General features: G+C 29.3%; 1 protein-coding gene and 1 long non-coding RNA gene across 6 annotated transcripts in view; both read right to left on the minus strand.

Moving 5' to 3' along the window:
- LOC113373263 (partitioning defective 3 homolog) overlaps positions 1 to 14424 on the minus strand; it is a 108006-nt gene that overhangs the window by 16472 nt on the left and 77110 nt on the right. The gene's annotated exons all lie outside the window — the stretch shown is intronic.
- On the minus strand, positions 119 to 2302 carry LOC113373265. 3 transcript variants are annotated; one of them, XR_003366905.1, is made up of 8 exons: positions 2178 to 2302; positions 1925 to 2100; positions 1866 to 1871; positions 1003 to 1191; positions 857 to 903; positions 699 to 783; positions 334 to 391; positions 119 to 155 (listed from the first exon to the last, which is right to left on the minus strand). It is a non-coding gene; the product is annotated as an uncharacterized LOC113373265 (long non-coding RNA). The 3 variants fall into 3 exon arrangements; XR_003366906.1 differs by adding an exon at positions 456 to 513 and having other exon boundaries at positions 123 to 155; positions 1866 to 2100; XR_003366904.1 differs by having other exon boundaries at positions 1866 to 2100.

The raw sequence follows: 14424 nt of genomic DNA on the forward strand, positions 1-14424 counted from the left end.
TCTGTGTGCAGAGCAGCAGAAGTTGAAAGGACCTGAGAAAAAAAAAAGAAATATTTTAGCAATGTTTGCATTTATACTGGTTATGGATAAACGCATATCTGATTAAATGTTCCTGGTGAAGGGTCTGTGTGCAGAGCAGCAGAAGTTGAAAGGACCTGAGAAAAAAAAAATATTTTAGCAATGTTTGCATTTATACTGGTTATGGATAAACGCATATCTGATTAAATGTTCCTGGTGAAGGGTCTGTGTGCAGAGCAGCAGAAGTTGAAAGGACTGAAAAAAAAAATATTTTAGCAATGTTTGCATTTATACTGGTTATGGATAAACACACACCTGATTAAATGTTCCTGGTGAAGGAGTCTGTGTGCAGAGCAGCAGAAGTTGAAAGGACCTGAGAAAAAAAAGAAATATTTTGGCAATGTTTGCATTTATACTGATTATGGATAAACACGCACCTGATTAAATGTTCCTGGTGAAGGAGTCTGTGTGCAGAGCAGCAGAAGTTGAAAGAACCTGAGAAAAAAAAGAAATATTTTGGCAATGTTTGCATTTATACTGATTATGGATAAACACGCACCTGATTAAATGTTCCTGGTGAAGGAGTCTGTGTGCAGAGCAGCAGAAGTTGAAAGACCTGAGAAAAAAAAGAAATATTTTAGCAATGTTTGCATTTATACTGGTTATGGATAAACACACACCTGATTAAATGTTTCTAGAGAGATTCCTAGTAAAGTAGTCGGAATGAATATTCTTGCATTTTTGAATTGGCAGCTGAACCAGGATCTGGAATGAAAAAACATTAGAAATGTAAACATTGATGTTGTATAGAGAATTTATAAAAGTGTTTATGCGTTACCGAACAATCCATCGTGATGGGGTCTGTGTAGAGTTTGAATTTTCAATCTTGAATGAAAAAGATTTTATAAAAACAATGAAATAAAATAAAAAATTAACAGCATGTGAAAATAATGATAAGCTAAATATTGATTTTGAGACACTTACTTGAACTTTCTTCTTAGTCCCCTTCAAAGAGCATTTATTTATAAGTCTTGAATAAGTTTGTATGGTCTTAAAAATGTCATTGTTTGATAAATCTCTAAGTTATTCATACTTTGAATGCTTTCCAAATATTTTGATTGTATCATTCCAGTTGACCGTTGTGTAATAATCACAGTGTCCGATCAAATATGCCTAAAAAACAAATTATGAAGTTACAAATCAGTAGATCTAGTAAAGAATAAATAAAGTATATACATATAATATAAAAATATAAAATAAAATTGGTTAATAAAATAAAATAAATGTAAATTGAATTTTCACTCGATACTACTTGGCCATTCGATACTTAACAATTTATTTGATATGATACGTTGTGGTTTTCATGTGATTTCATCTTGATGCCCAGAAATATAGTTCTGGGAATTTTCTAGCAGTTTAATAATCGCACTTGGTTTTATATGAAATGCATTAACATGAATTCAAAATAATAAAAATTGAAATGTAATGTAATACTTCAAATCCACATTGCATAGACTTAAAAGATTCAAACGACCACATTATATTTTAGTAGTAGTAGAATGGATTAGTGTTTGTTAGTATTTGTTAGTATTATTAGATACGAGAACTAAGAATGCAAATCATGCAAATGGTCATTTGATTCATGAAAGCCAATGCTTTAATGATTTCGTAAATTTGTAAAAGATAAAGCAAAAACTAAAAGTATCAATTAATGAATATCTTGAGTAAATTCACTGTTCGATAAATACATTCATACCAAATGCAATTCCAATAAAACCACAATTAGTGCATTACAGTGACATGAAAACTGAATGATTCTGCACAAAATGCCACAAATTCAAACGTACCTGCACCTGTAAAATACAGAAATTAGTATTGAATTGTGATGAACATCATTAAACGTCACCAAAGCTGTCTTCGTGTGCAATGCAGTTCCTCCAATTTTATTTTCAATCAAATTGTAATGACTATTTTAAGTGGATAAAATAGTACATTGAACACAAAGCAGTTCTATAATAAACTAGTTTTGCTTTAAAATTCTTGACGTAATGATTGTGGTCCAATGTACATAATTTGTCAGATCTGTAAATTGAAGTGAGTTAGAAGATAGTAATGATTTAAATAACACTTAGAATTTAACAATTTGTACAGATACTCACGAAAGTCTCGATGATAAAAGTAAACATGAAATAGTAGTTCAGATTTACTTTCACTTTGTGTCTTCCAATTAGAGCAAAAACTTTGAAAAATAGTATTTTATATTTGTATAAACAATAGTGAATATAAAATAAAATTATATTATTCCCGAAAGTCTCAGGACCGAGTCCAAAATATTCACAAATCACAATCACTTTTCGAATATATTGCACAAGGCCAACTAAACAGTTTTATTTAACAGTAGACATTATGAAATAAAATATATCCGGTGTCTATGACACTAATAAGACTTGAACAAAGTATGACGCAACACTGTCGAACACGAAATAAAATCCTAGTGAATCCGCAAAGCGAAATGTACTTAGCACTAGTACAACATACCAAATTATATTCCAGACAGCAAATGGCAAGAGGCCCTCTGGATTCCACGATGTTTTTTTGACCAACTCCGATGAGAAAATGATTTTATGCAATGACATTCCACAGACTGGCATAAACCATAGATATGCAAAAAGAACTTGTAGATGTGCGACTACGGAGCGTGCGAAGATGGCGCTGCATGTACCCGAGCGCCTCTTTGTTCGAAAATCCAACGAATATTTGTTTGAGTAAGTTATGCTACATGTACTTAATGCGAAATATATTATGCACCTTATCGCAAAAATAGTGAATAAATTTAAATAGTACATGGAAATTACATTAGTTTTACAGTTGAATTGCAGTCTGAACATTTCTGATAATATTATAAAGAAAACGTCACGAATGCTTAATTATTATGACAAGAAATGATAAAATAATAATATTTCATTTTGATATTGATATTATTATAATGTATTATGATCATTTCTCATGGTTAAGTAATTGACATAGCAGTTGCTTTCCTGACAAGTCAATAAATGATTACTATTAATTTTTATTAAAATGGTTTTTTGAAACCAAATAATTGGATATATTGGATTATAAATATTATCAAGACTGTAAGGCTTATTCAGCAGAATATAATAATATAGTTTAAAAGAAATTTATTATTTGTAAATCAGATTCAAAGAATGGCGTGTTGCTTAACCCAGAAATGTGTTTTCTTTAATATTTATTATATTATTTTGGAAACATCTCTGCTCATTCTTTAACTAAGTTAAACAAAAAATATACTAGTGGTGTATGGCATCGTGCCATACGGCAAATTGCTGGAACTTTCCATAAATTCCTAAATTTTTCAAATAGATTGTTATAATTATATGTAGTATTATAAGTGATGTGTAGAACTTTAACTAAAATTAGAATTAAAATCCGAATTGGTTTTCGATATCCAAAAAAAAATAGTTTTTTTTTAAATTAAAAAAAATTAAATTTAAACAAAATTTGTTTACCCAAAAGCAATCATTTTGTCAACACAAACAGAAAGCTTTTTAAATCATTCAAATCAGATGCTTAGTTCTTTCAAAAACTGGCATTTTTGGACATTTAACTCTGTATCACCAAAACGGCTGAACCTGCCTGTGCCAAAATTTAATCACCACTTTTCCCCATCATTACAAATCGAATGTTTTTTGGATTATTCAAATCGGTTAATCCGTCCTTTAAAAAACTGGCACTTTTAGCGCTCTTTGCTTCATATCTCCGAAGCCGCTGGACTTGCCTTTGCCAAAAACCAATAAGCAGATCTAGCTATCAATTGGAATCGATTGCTGTTGAAATAGTCGATGAAAAATTTTTTTTCAAAGTTCTAAAAAAAAGTGAATTTAAAAAAAATTGATTGTTGGTACAGGAAGTTCTAACAATTTGCCTTAAGATACGATGCCATGCACCACTGGTTCTATTATTATTATTTTCCGTGTACAATCGAGCAGATTACGTGCATGTGTTACTACTTGCTAGTCGTACACGAAATCGCACTCGGCACACATGTCATCTTGATTCTATTAACCGACATAGCTTAATTCCGCGGAGGATACTTACATGTTCTCTATCCGTAGACTGGATTCTGGATATGTCTCCAAATTCCATGACGGTTGTTTCATTTGTAAGAGGACTCGTATATTATAAACACATGGGATACGCAAATGCATACGAATATGGGATGTTTAGTCAGCAATTACGATATTGCGATTTAAACACAAGTTTACACACTTTATATATTCACACACAGACATATATACGTAATATATGTATATATATATATATATATATATATATACATAAGTCCTGGATTTTTTCAATATATTGATTGTTTCTTTTCCGAACAGTAAATTCAATAATAAAAACAATTTGTTACCAATTTGTCTCTTGCAAAAATTATCAAAAACAATACATTGGCCAAACATCACAATACATTCATAAGAGAATGAGACAACATGAATTAAGCGTCACTCATCATAAAAGCCGAAGTTTCCAAAGCACTCTTGTCCAACATTCCATTGAAAATTCACATATTTTTACCTTTGAACCCAATATTTTATATAGAGAGGATTGTACTTTTAAAAAACTTTTTTTTGAAAGCAGTTTAATCTTTTTGAATTTGTCAAATTGTGTTAATAAAAAATCAGATCATAATATCATTCATGACTCGTATCTAAATTTTTTAAACCTAATTAAAAACAATTAATCCTTTAATAATTTTGTGTGTATATACGCATGTATATATGTTGTAATATATGCACATCCATATATGTGCTTATATGTATGTTTTTGTATTTACACTATATACATGTACTTGCGTACATGTTCGTGTATATAATTGTGCATGTAGGTGTGCATATACGTGTGCATGTATATATACATAATATTTCTCAACATTTACTAAAGCACTATTTCCTCTTTTTTCGTAAATTACCAATACAAGAGCCATAAAAAATTATTCTTGCCTAAATTCCATACATATCCCTTACATCTGACCGACAGAACTCCATATCAGTGTGTTTTAGTCTTGTGAAGTCATAACATCTACAAATATCCTCAAAAAAATCGAGTGTTTTTAACAAAAAATATTAGTGATATGGATATATAAATTATTACAGGTAAATAATTTTTGCTTCTCAATTTTATATAAAACCTTTTGTAGTTAATTTTTATTACTCTTTACACCAGTACATAATCCATTCCTTTATATTTTTTTCTAATTAATCTGTAATGACCATCATTAATTAATGTTAATCAATATTTTTAAAAAACATTGTATTTGACAGAATAAACCTGATGATGGAATGTACCTAGTTCCGAAACGTCGTTATTAAACATCTTCAAAAAACAAATTGTTTTTTATTATTGGATTTACTGTTCGGAAAAGGAACAATCATATATATATATATATATATATATATATATATATATATATATATACATATATATATATATATATATATATTAGAGCAGTTCGATTTAAAGATCACTTAGGCACATTCTGGGAATCAAAATAAGATAATTTGCTGAAGAAACCATATTTCTAAATGTCCCGTGCAATGACCCAAAGATAAGGGTTAAATTTTGAAAAACCACTCAAGGGGGGTCCCAGGGGGTACAGCATGGGCATCGGTGGATCGGCCTTCCAAAGTTAGTGAGGGTCGGTCATACATTTGGACCCGATTGAGGCACTCTAAATGGGTCAAATTAGAATTTTTAAAATTGTAATTCTTATTTTTTGGTCAATGCACGGGACATCAAAATTCATTTTAGCGGTTTCTTCAGCAACTATCTTATTTTGATTCATAGTACCAGAAAATCGTATGTTTTTAAGCGACTTTTTTTGACCCACACAAACCGATCCGCTCTAATATATATAAATTGGAAATACGAACTTAACACCCTTTTTTAAATAATATTTCTGTTAAATACGGAAAAATTGTTACAAAAATTACAATATACTTGCTGATTGAATATGGTAATATAAGGAACAGCAAAACGGTTATCCTTACAAACTTTTAGTTCATTTATATACCGGTATGATATTTTTACTATAACAAGTATAAACATTGTGAGAGTACAATCTTTTAGAGTAACAAACAAACAAATTTATGTACCGCCCATAAAATTATCCAGTGAAATATAAGTTTTGAATAGAAGAAAGTGAAGTATAAACATTGAACTATTTCCATTCTTCTATAAACTATTATCGTGGCATATTATTTAATAATAGTACAGAAGAGTGGAGTGCGTTCCTATTTTCAAATTATTTCCACTCATAATACTATTGGTTTTTAGATTTTAGATTTTTTTTGTTTGACGTTAAAACATATTTTTGCATGTTTTTTTGACAAATTCTCGAAAATAAAATACTTGTAATTACTTAATTGTATGTGTGTCAATCAGTTCTAAATAATTTTACAATATATAATATATCAGCATCTTATAAAAAGTTGCGAGATATTGTAAAAATGTATATATGAAGGTGTAATTTTTCGTAAAATATTTAAATATATATATTTTTTAAAACTCTACAAAATAAATAGTTAAAAAATCAATCGTTTTTTCAACAAATAACGAACGATTTTGATTATTTGGCTGAAAAACATTCAATAATATACACATATATACCTATATTTAATTTAAATCTTAAGAAAAAGCAGTAGATGCTATCAAAATAGTGAGTTTATTTTTTCTTTGATATACTTACATTAACAATATCATATATATTTCTTCTAATAAAAATTTCACAGCATTGGCACTGGCACAATATACATTATTATCAATGTTAAATATACTTTCATATTATTATCAACTAGTAGTAACATTATTTGATTTCTCATCTCTAAATGTATCCTTTTCAAAATCCAGAGTATTATTAGTCGACACCATAGAAATTGCACGTCTGCCGCGCATGTGTTTATTTTTTTCTCTAGATATTGTAAGTTCCTTAAAAATTAAATGTTATAAATGGATTGAATTTATAAAATTCAGTTTGGGTTACTTGATTTAAACTTACCCGAAGCTGAGGTGCTAAATTGTTTTTACTTTCTTCTGATGCCAACATTTTTTCTCGAGCGGTTTTTAACTCAGCATCCAATTTCTCTCGTTGCTGTTCTAATTCTTTTAAACGTTTTTTAGCTTCTAAAAACATATAATATTGTTTTAATAAATATAATTCCAATTTTTAAGTAGCTCTTTTAGTTAAAATATTTACCTATCAGTTGACCTTCCTTTTCGTGTTGTATTTGTTCAAATTCTTGCCTTTTTCTACGCTCTTCTTCTAAAAGACATCTTTGCTCTTCTTGTAATCGTTCCAATTCTTCACGCCTTTTCCATTCAGCAGCAAGTTCCCTTTATAATTCGAAAAATAATTATATACCTATAATATATAATATACTATCCCCACAGCAATGGGGAATAGTAAGAAATATTTAAAGATTATTTTTTGTGAAATAATATTGACCTCAAACCAATCAAACCACAACAGTAATGATAACTATTGATTTTGCTAGAAAAAATTAGAGACAACATTAAATTAAACTAGTGAGGCGCATGGCATCGTGCCTTAAAGCAAATTGCTGGAACTTCCCGTACCAAAAATTTTGTTTTTTTTAAAAGATTAACATTTTTGAAAAAAATTTACTCTGAAAAATTAGATTTTTGATAAACTATAAATTTTTGACTATAATTTACTTTTTTTGAAAAAAAGACTTTTTGAAGAAAAGTGTATTTTGAAATATTTTGGAAATTCTGAACTTTTTTTCAAAGCAATCGTACTGCTTCAACTGCACAGAGATGAAATAACGAAGCGCGTAAGCGCCGTGCCGCCGTCTAACGGATAAGCATTGGTACGGAACCCATAGGAATGTAAACAAAATTTATACTTATTGTTAATATCTCTATAACATTTCTGATAATTTGATGTGCATATGTCACACACATACACACACGCACACAGACATATATTCACACACATACATCCATTTTTTCTAAGGTATGCCAAAATATTCAGAAACCTCTGAAACGTAAAGATATAAAAAAAATTTCATTTTCGATTTTTTTGCGATTACTCTAACTTACTCTACGGGAAGTTAACTAGAAAGAATATAGTATCTTATGAATAAAATGTTAGTGACGTAATATCACTAGCATTAACTGATTAATATTTTCAGAAGTCAGATTATTGTTTTCGGAAGTCGGTTAAAAATGATTTAACAAATTTATTTGAAATTTTTGTGAGTGTTGGTTTCAAAATACAAGTGGTACATTGATCCTGAAGAGCAAAACAGTATCGCCAGTTACAAAAATGCAAATTAAAAATAGAAATATAAAAGTGTCGTCGAAAGCCCCGTGCAACATAGAAAAAAGCTCAAAGTTATAAATATTCACCTGGCTTGGAGCGCTCGTACGATTTCCTCATCACGTTTGGCCTGAGTTTCTTCTTCGAGCATTCGTTCTAAATTCATGCGGGCGTCTTGCATTTCCCGGACTTTTTGCGATTCTTCCTCTGCGATTGCTTGCAATTTTTGTGCTTGGGACTCTGCAGCCTCTCGGGCCTAAATAGGAAAAATGTACATATATCTATATAATTCGTACAATGTATAAGCTTAAAGTTATAGTTTTTAAACAGTGTAATTTTTAAATTACTTTGCATTTGTTCTACAGACTCTAAAAACTAAATAAAATCATATAAGTTTAAAATGTAATGACGTTTTTCTTTTTGAGACTAATAATAAGCTGTTAAATAACACAAGAAAAAATTGATTGAGTTCAGTGTGCGATATAGGTTTCAATGAATTTGAAGTCAAAGTTGGGAGTCAATAAACAAAAATATTTTTAATATTATCATTTATATCTTTTTAAATAAAAAAATTGAATAGCTTGCTTTCGATTGTTTTTTATTATATAAAAATGATGTCTTTACCATACCCATTTCTCTCGCAACAACTGCGCCCGCGTTTCTTCGACTTCTTGAACATGATTTGCAATTCTTTTGGCTTCTTCTGATCGTTTTGTTAACTCCTGATTTGACTGTTGTTCCCTCTGTTTTCGCCTTTCCATTGCCATTGATCTTTGGTAGCCGATAATTCCATTCGAATACATTATTGCCAGTTGAATTGCTGTTATCCATTGCAAACGCGTTCTAAAATTAATGAATTACGTAATTATGTAAAATATTATTACAAATGAATAAATGTTTTAATGACTAACAATTGGATATATGCACAATATGTTAGTTAGAAATATTTCTATTGCATATTAAAATTTGAAGATATATCAAGTACATCGAGTAGAGTAAATGAATAAATTTTGGAATAAAACGACTTTGAATTCGATCTTTCATATTCTTTAGCATTCAATTGAAGTATTTAGTATTAATTTAATGTGTTGAATGAAATTAGCATTTTGAATTACATGTATCTATCATAATTACTTAAGTTTGAAAAAATCTGAGTATTGAATTTGTCATGTTTTTGAAATTATTTACATAGATTTGAAACGCACTAAACAATATCAACTTATTATTGGATGTCATTATATTTAGAATTAATTGAATGATGTCAACCTACTTGTGATCTTCCGCCGCCAATTCAACCACTTTGTCTCCTGTTACAAGATTCATTCTTTGCATATTTTGCATTTTTTGACAATCTTTTTCATTTATTGGAGTTACGAAACTTGATGGATCCAATGGCATTGATCCACAAACTTCTTTGCCATTTGAATCCTTGTAATATGTCAATACATTGGGTTGGAGGAGAAACCAATATTCTTTCATTGATGGCAGTAAGTTTCCCTTTTTATATAAATATCCCTGTAAAATAATAAAGCCTATATATTTTGAAGTCGATTTTTAATTTGTACTTGTCGAAAAAAAAATTACATATAAAATTTTACATTGGATTGAATTGAATTTTACATCTAGCACCTCATTAATATGAGTCTTTTTACTCGAAGGTGAAGAGAATATTATTATGACATACAAATCAGTTACCTTTTTTACAACGTCTTCTACGTATGTTTGGTACAATTCGTCAATAGCTTCTGATAAGGCAATTTCGTCAACAGTACCCTCTCCGCAATATTTCTTTTCGATAATTGCCAAAAACATAGAAAACGGGAGAACCAAAATCGGGGACATGATTTCGATCCAATTTGATTCATCCCATTGCAATCCCAAAGTTTGTACCAGGCGCTCACAAATTTGCTTCGCCTCCGAAATATGCAGTAAAGCCTGTCGAAATGATCAAATATGATATATAAGTACAATATGAAATTTCGAACAATAATTTAAAAAAACACAAAAATAACAAACAATTAATAAGAAATGTGTTCATAATAAAAATATATATATAACTCAATATTGTTATTGTTAGTTAATTTTTCGAAAGATGCTTTTGTTTCACAAATATCATTTGTTTGCTGTCATTATGTACTTTTTTCAACGATTCAAAACAATATTTTGTTTAGTAAATATTGCGTGAAAAATCTTGTACATTTTTTTATATTGTCATAATTATATAGAGTTAATAATATTCATATAAAATGTATGATCTATTTTATAGCAACAAGACAAAATAATATCTTATTAAAATACAATATCCACTAATAAAAAAGAATATTATTACAATTACTTTGACAAGACTAAAATTTGTAAATACCCATGAAAATATGTACTTTAATACATAAACATACAAACTAGTGAAACTAATTAATTTCATAGTTCAAATGAGTACCTAAATAATACTAATATTGATTAGAAATAATTTTCCTAGGTATAAATTATAATATTATCCACTACGTTAAAAAATAAAAATAATTACTACCAGGATTTTTACAAATAAAGTTATTATATTAATAACGTATTGACGTACTATCTAGGAATCAAATAAATGTCTAATCATATTACATCTACTTTTAAAATAATTTTTGAGGAAAATGATACCTACTATATGCATCACTGAAAAATTTACATTTCAAGTCTTGAAAAATTTAATAAGTACCTACTGTTTGTAATTAAAACTCGGTAAATTACAAAAATAATAAATTATTTTAAAGATTTTAAAAATTTCTTTTATTTATTTAATAATAATAAATAAACCAGGTATATTTGTATTGTTTCTTATGTTATGTAAGTTTAAATGGCGAATTTTATGACCAAAACGTAAACTTGTGTAGTAAATATATATTTGAAAAAATCCTCAGTGCACAACTCTATATTTTATTAATAATAAATTTAATGTATAAAGAAATTTGTGTGGATTAAGTGAAATTCCAAATTTACATGAGTTAGCCATTATTATTTTGAACGGATTATTTAGTATTTAGTATATTTTATGTAAGAATGATTATTATATATATTACCTCAAATTTGTTTTCATTTTTCTCCTCCGTAATTAATTCAGCTAATAAACAAAATATTCTAAATAATTTATAAATGCTGTCCTCGGGTATAACCTTCCTCTGCCGATCGACATATTTGCGATGACAAACTAACCAGCACACCTAAAATAAAATTTAATATGTTAAAATGTTTTCAACATCTATTTAAATTCAAATAATATTACCTCATCTATTTTTTCTCCATATTCTTTTAAGAGTGTGGAAGACAACTCTTTTGGAAGAGCACTGAATACTTCTCGATCCAAATAATAAACAAAATTCTCAAAATTTAAATACGGAGTTGACTGAAAATGTTCCAATCCTTTTTCAACAGAGTGTAAATCTAATAATGTTCCGAGGTTGGCTGTGAGCACCTGTTGTGGAATTAAAAATATAAAAAAATAATAAAATAATGCTTAACAAGAATCAAATAGTAATAACCTTATAATGATAAAAAAATTAGCAGTAAAGGAAAAATTTAGCTAAGCACAGATACTCCAGGCTAGAAATTAGATAAAAGGAGCTCAACTATCAAATCATTCTACTTGTGAAGAAATGATTTGTTTTGGGGAAAGGCATATTTAATTTCAAATATAAACTAGCTGTACGTGGAATTCTGTCTTAAGGCAATTAAGGCATTGTGCCTTAAGGCAAATTGCTGGAACTTCCGGTACCAAAAATTATTATTTTTTTAAAAACGATCAAAATTTTTGAAAAAATACGATTTTTGAGAAACTATAAATTGGACAAAAAAATACTTTTTTTAAAAAAAAAATTATAAAAAAAAAAAAAATTAATTTTTTTTTTGAAAAAAAAATTTTTTTCTTTATTTTGATATATTGTGGAATGTCTGAACTTTTTTTTTCAAAGCAATCGTACTGCTTTAACTGCATAGGGACAAAATATAAAGCGCGTAAGCGCCGCGTCGCTGTCTAACGCATAAGCATTGGTACGGAGCCCATAGGAATTTTAACAAAATGTATACTTATTGTTAAAATCTCTATAAAATATCTGATAATTTGATGTGCATATGTCTAATGATCATTTTTGACCGCCAAATGGCTCATTTTTTTACTTTTTCCTCAATATCTCCGAAAATTTTATCGATCTTTATCTTGTCAATACAAGTAAAATTTTTTTTGAAATATTCAAATCGGACGCTCCGTTCTCTTAAAAACTGAGTTACCGTTTTCGGCACTTTTTGCCCCGTATCTTCTGAACGGCTGGACCTGCTTTTGCCAAAAACTAATCAGCACGTCTCCTTATCAATACAAATCGAATGTTTTTTGAATTATTCAAATCGGTTGATCCGTGTTCCCGAAATCGTCGACGAAAATTTGTATCCGCACATACATACACACACGTAAATTCATAGTATGTGTGTGTGTGCGTGTATGAATTTCATACACACACACACACACGCATTAGAGATAAGAGAATGACGAAAGCGGGAGTGGGCTCCTGATACATGAAACATTTTAAAAATTTCGCGAAGTTCGAGGGTCCGAATTGGATATTAGTTGTAGGGAATATAGCGAAATATAACGCCATATAATAATTATTTTAATACTCATATGCCTTCCTGGTTAAAACCGCCGGAAACTCAAAAATGAAGCTGATCAAATGCACTAAAAATTTTTTGATGAAAAAATCTTATCATCTCGGATTTCGATAAAACTCATAGTGTTTATGCACAATATTGTCAGTAAAATTCTGTGAAAATTTTATGACACTTGGTCTATTAGTTTTCGAGATATTCGCATTTGAAATTTTGCAGTGTTAAAAAGTACCAAAAAAAATTCTCACTCTTTTGGCTATTGCTCGGCGTGTGAGGCAGATAGAGGGTCCGAATTGGAAATTAATTGTAGGGAATAAAGCGAAATATAACGCCATATAATAATTATTTCAATACTCATATGCCTTCCTGGTTAAAACCGCCGGAAACTCAAAAATGAAGCTGATCAAATGCACTAAAAAATTTTTGATGAAAAAATCTTATCATCTCGGATTTCGATAAAACTCATAGTGTTTATGCACAATATTGTCAGTAAAATTCTGTGAAAATTTTATGACACTTGGTCTATTAGTTTTCGAGATATTCGCATTTGAAATTTTGCAGTGTTAAAAAGTACCAAAAAAAATTCTCACTCTTTTGGCTATTGCTCGGCGTGTGAGGCAGATAGAGGGTCCGAATTGGAAATTAATTGTAGGGAATATAGCGAAATATAACGCCATATAATAATTATTTTAATACTCATATGCCTTCCTGGTTAAAACCGCCGGAAACTCAAAAATGAAGCTGATCAAATGCACTAAAAAATTTTTGATGAAAAAATCTTATCATCTCGGATTTCGATAAAACTCATAGTGTTTATGCACAATATTGTCAGTAAAATTCTGTGAAAATTTTATGACACTTGGTCTATTAGTTTTCGAGATATTCGCATTTGAAATTTTGCAGTGTTAAAAAGTACCAAAAAAAATTCTCACTCTTTTGGCTATTGCTCGGCGTGTGAGGCAGATAGAGGGTCCGAATTGGAAATTAATTGTAGGGAATATAGCGAAATATAACGCCATATAATAATTATTTTAATACTCATATGCCTTCCTGGTTAAAACCGCCGGAAACTCAAAAATGAAGCTGATCAAATGCACTAAAAAATTTTTGATGAAAAAATCTTATCATCTCGGATTTCGATAAAACTCATAGTGTTTATGCACAATATTGTCAGTAAAATTCTGTGAAAATTTTATGACACTTGGTCTATTAGTTTTCGAGATATTCGCATTTGAAATTTTGCAGTGTTAAAAAGTACCAAAAAAAATTCTCACTCTTTTGGCTATTGCTCGGCGTGTGAGGCAGATAGAGGGTCCGAATTGGAAATTAATTGTAGGGAATATAGCGAAATATAACGCCATATAATAATTATTTTAATACTCATATGCCTTCCTGGTTAAAACCGC

This window comes from Ctenocephalides felis, unplaced genomic scaffold, assembly GCF_003426905.1.
Source record: "Ctenocephalides felis isolate EL2017-DRISC unplaced genomic scaffold, ASM342690v1 CF-g0.4_SCAFFOLD_01604, whole genome shotgun sequence".
Lineage (NCBI taxonomy): Eukaryota > Metazoa > Arthropoda > Insecta > Siphonaptera > Pulicidae > Ctenocephalides > Ctenocephalides felis.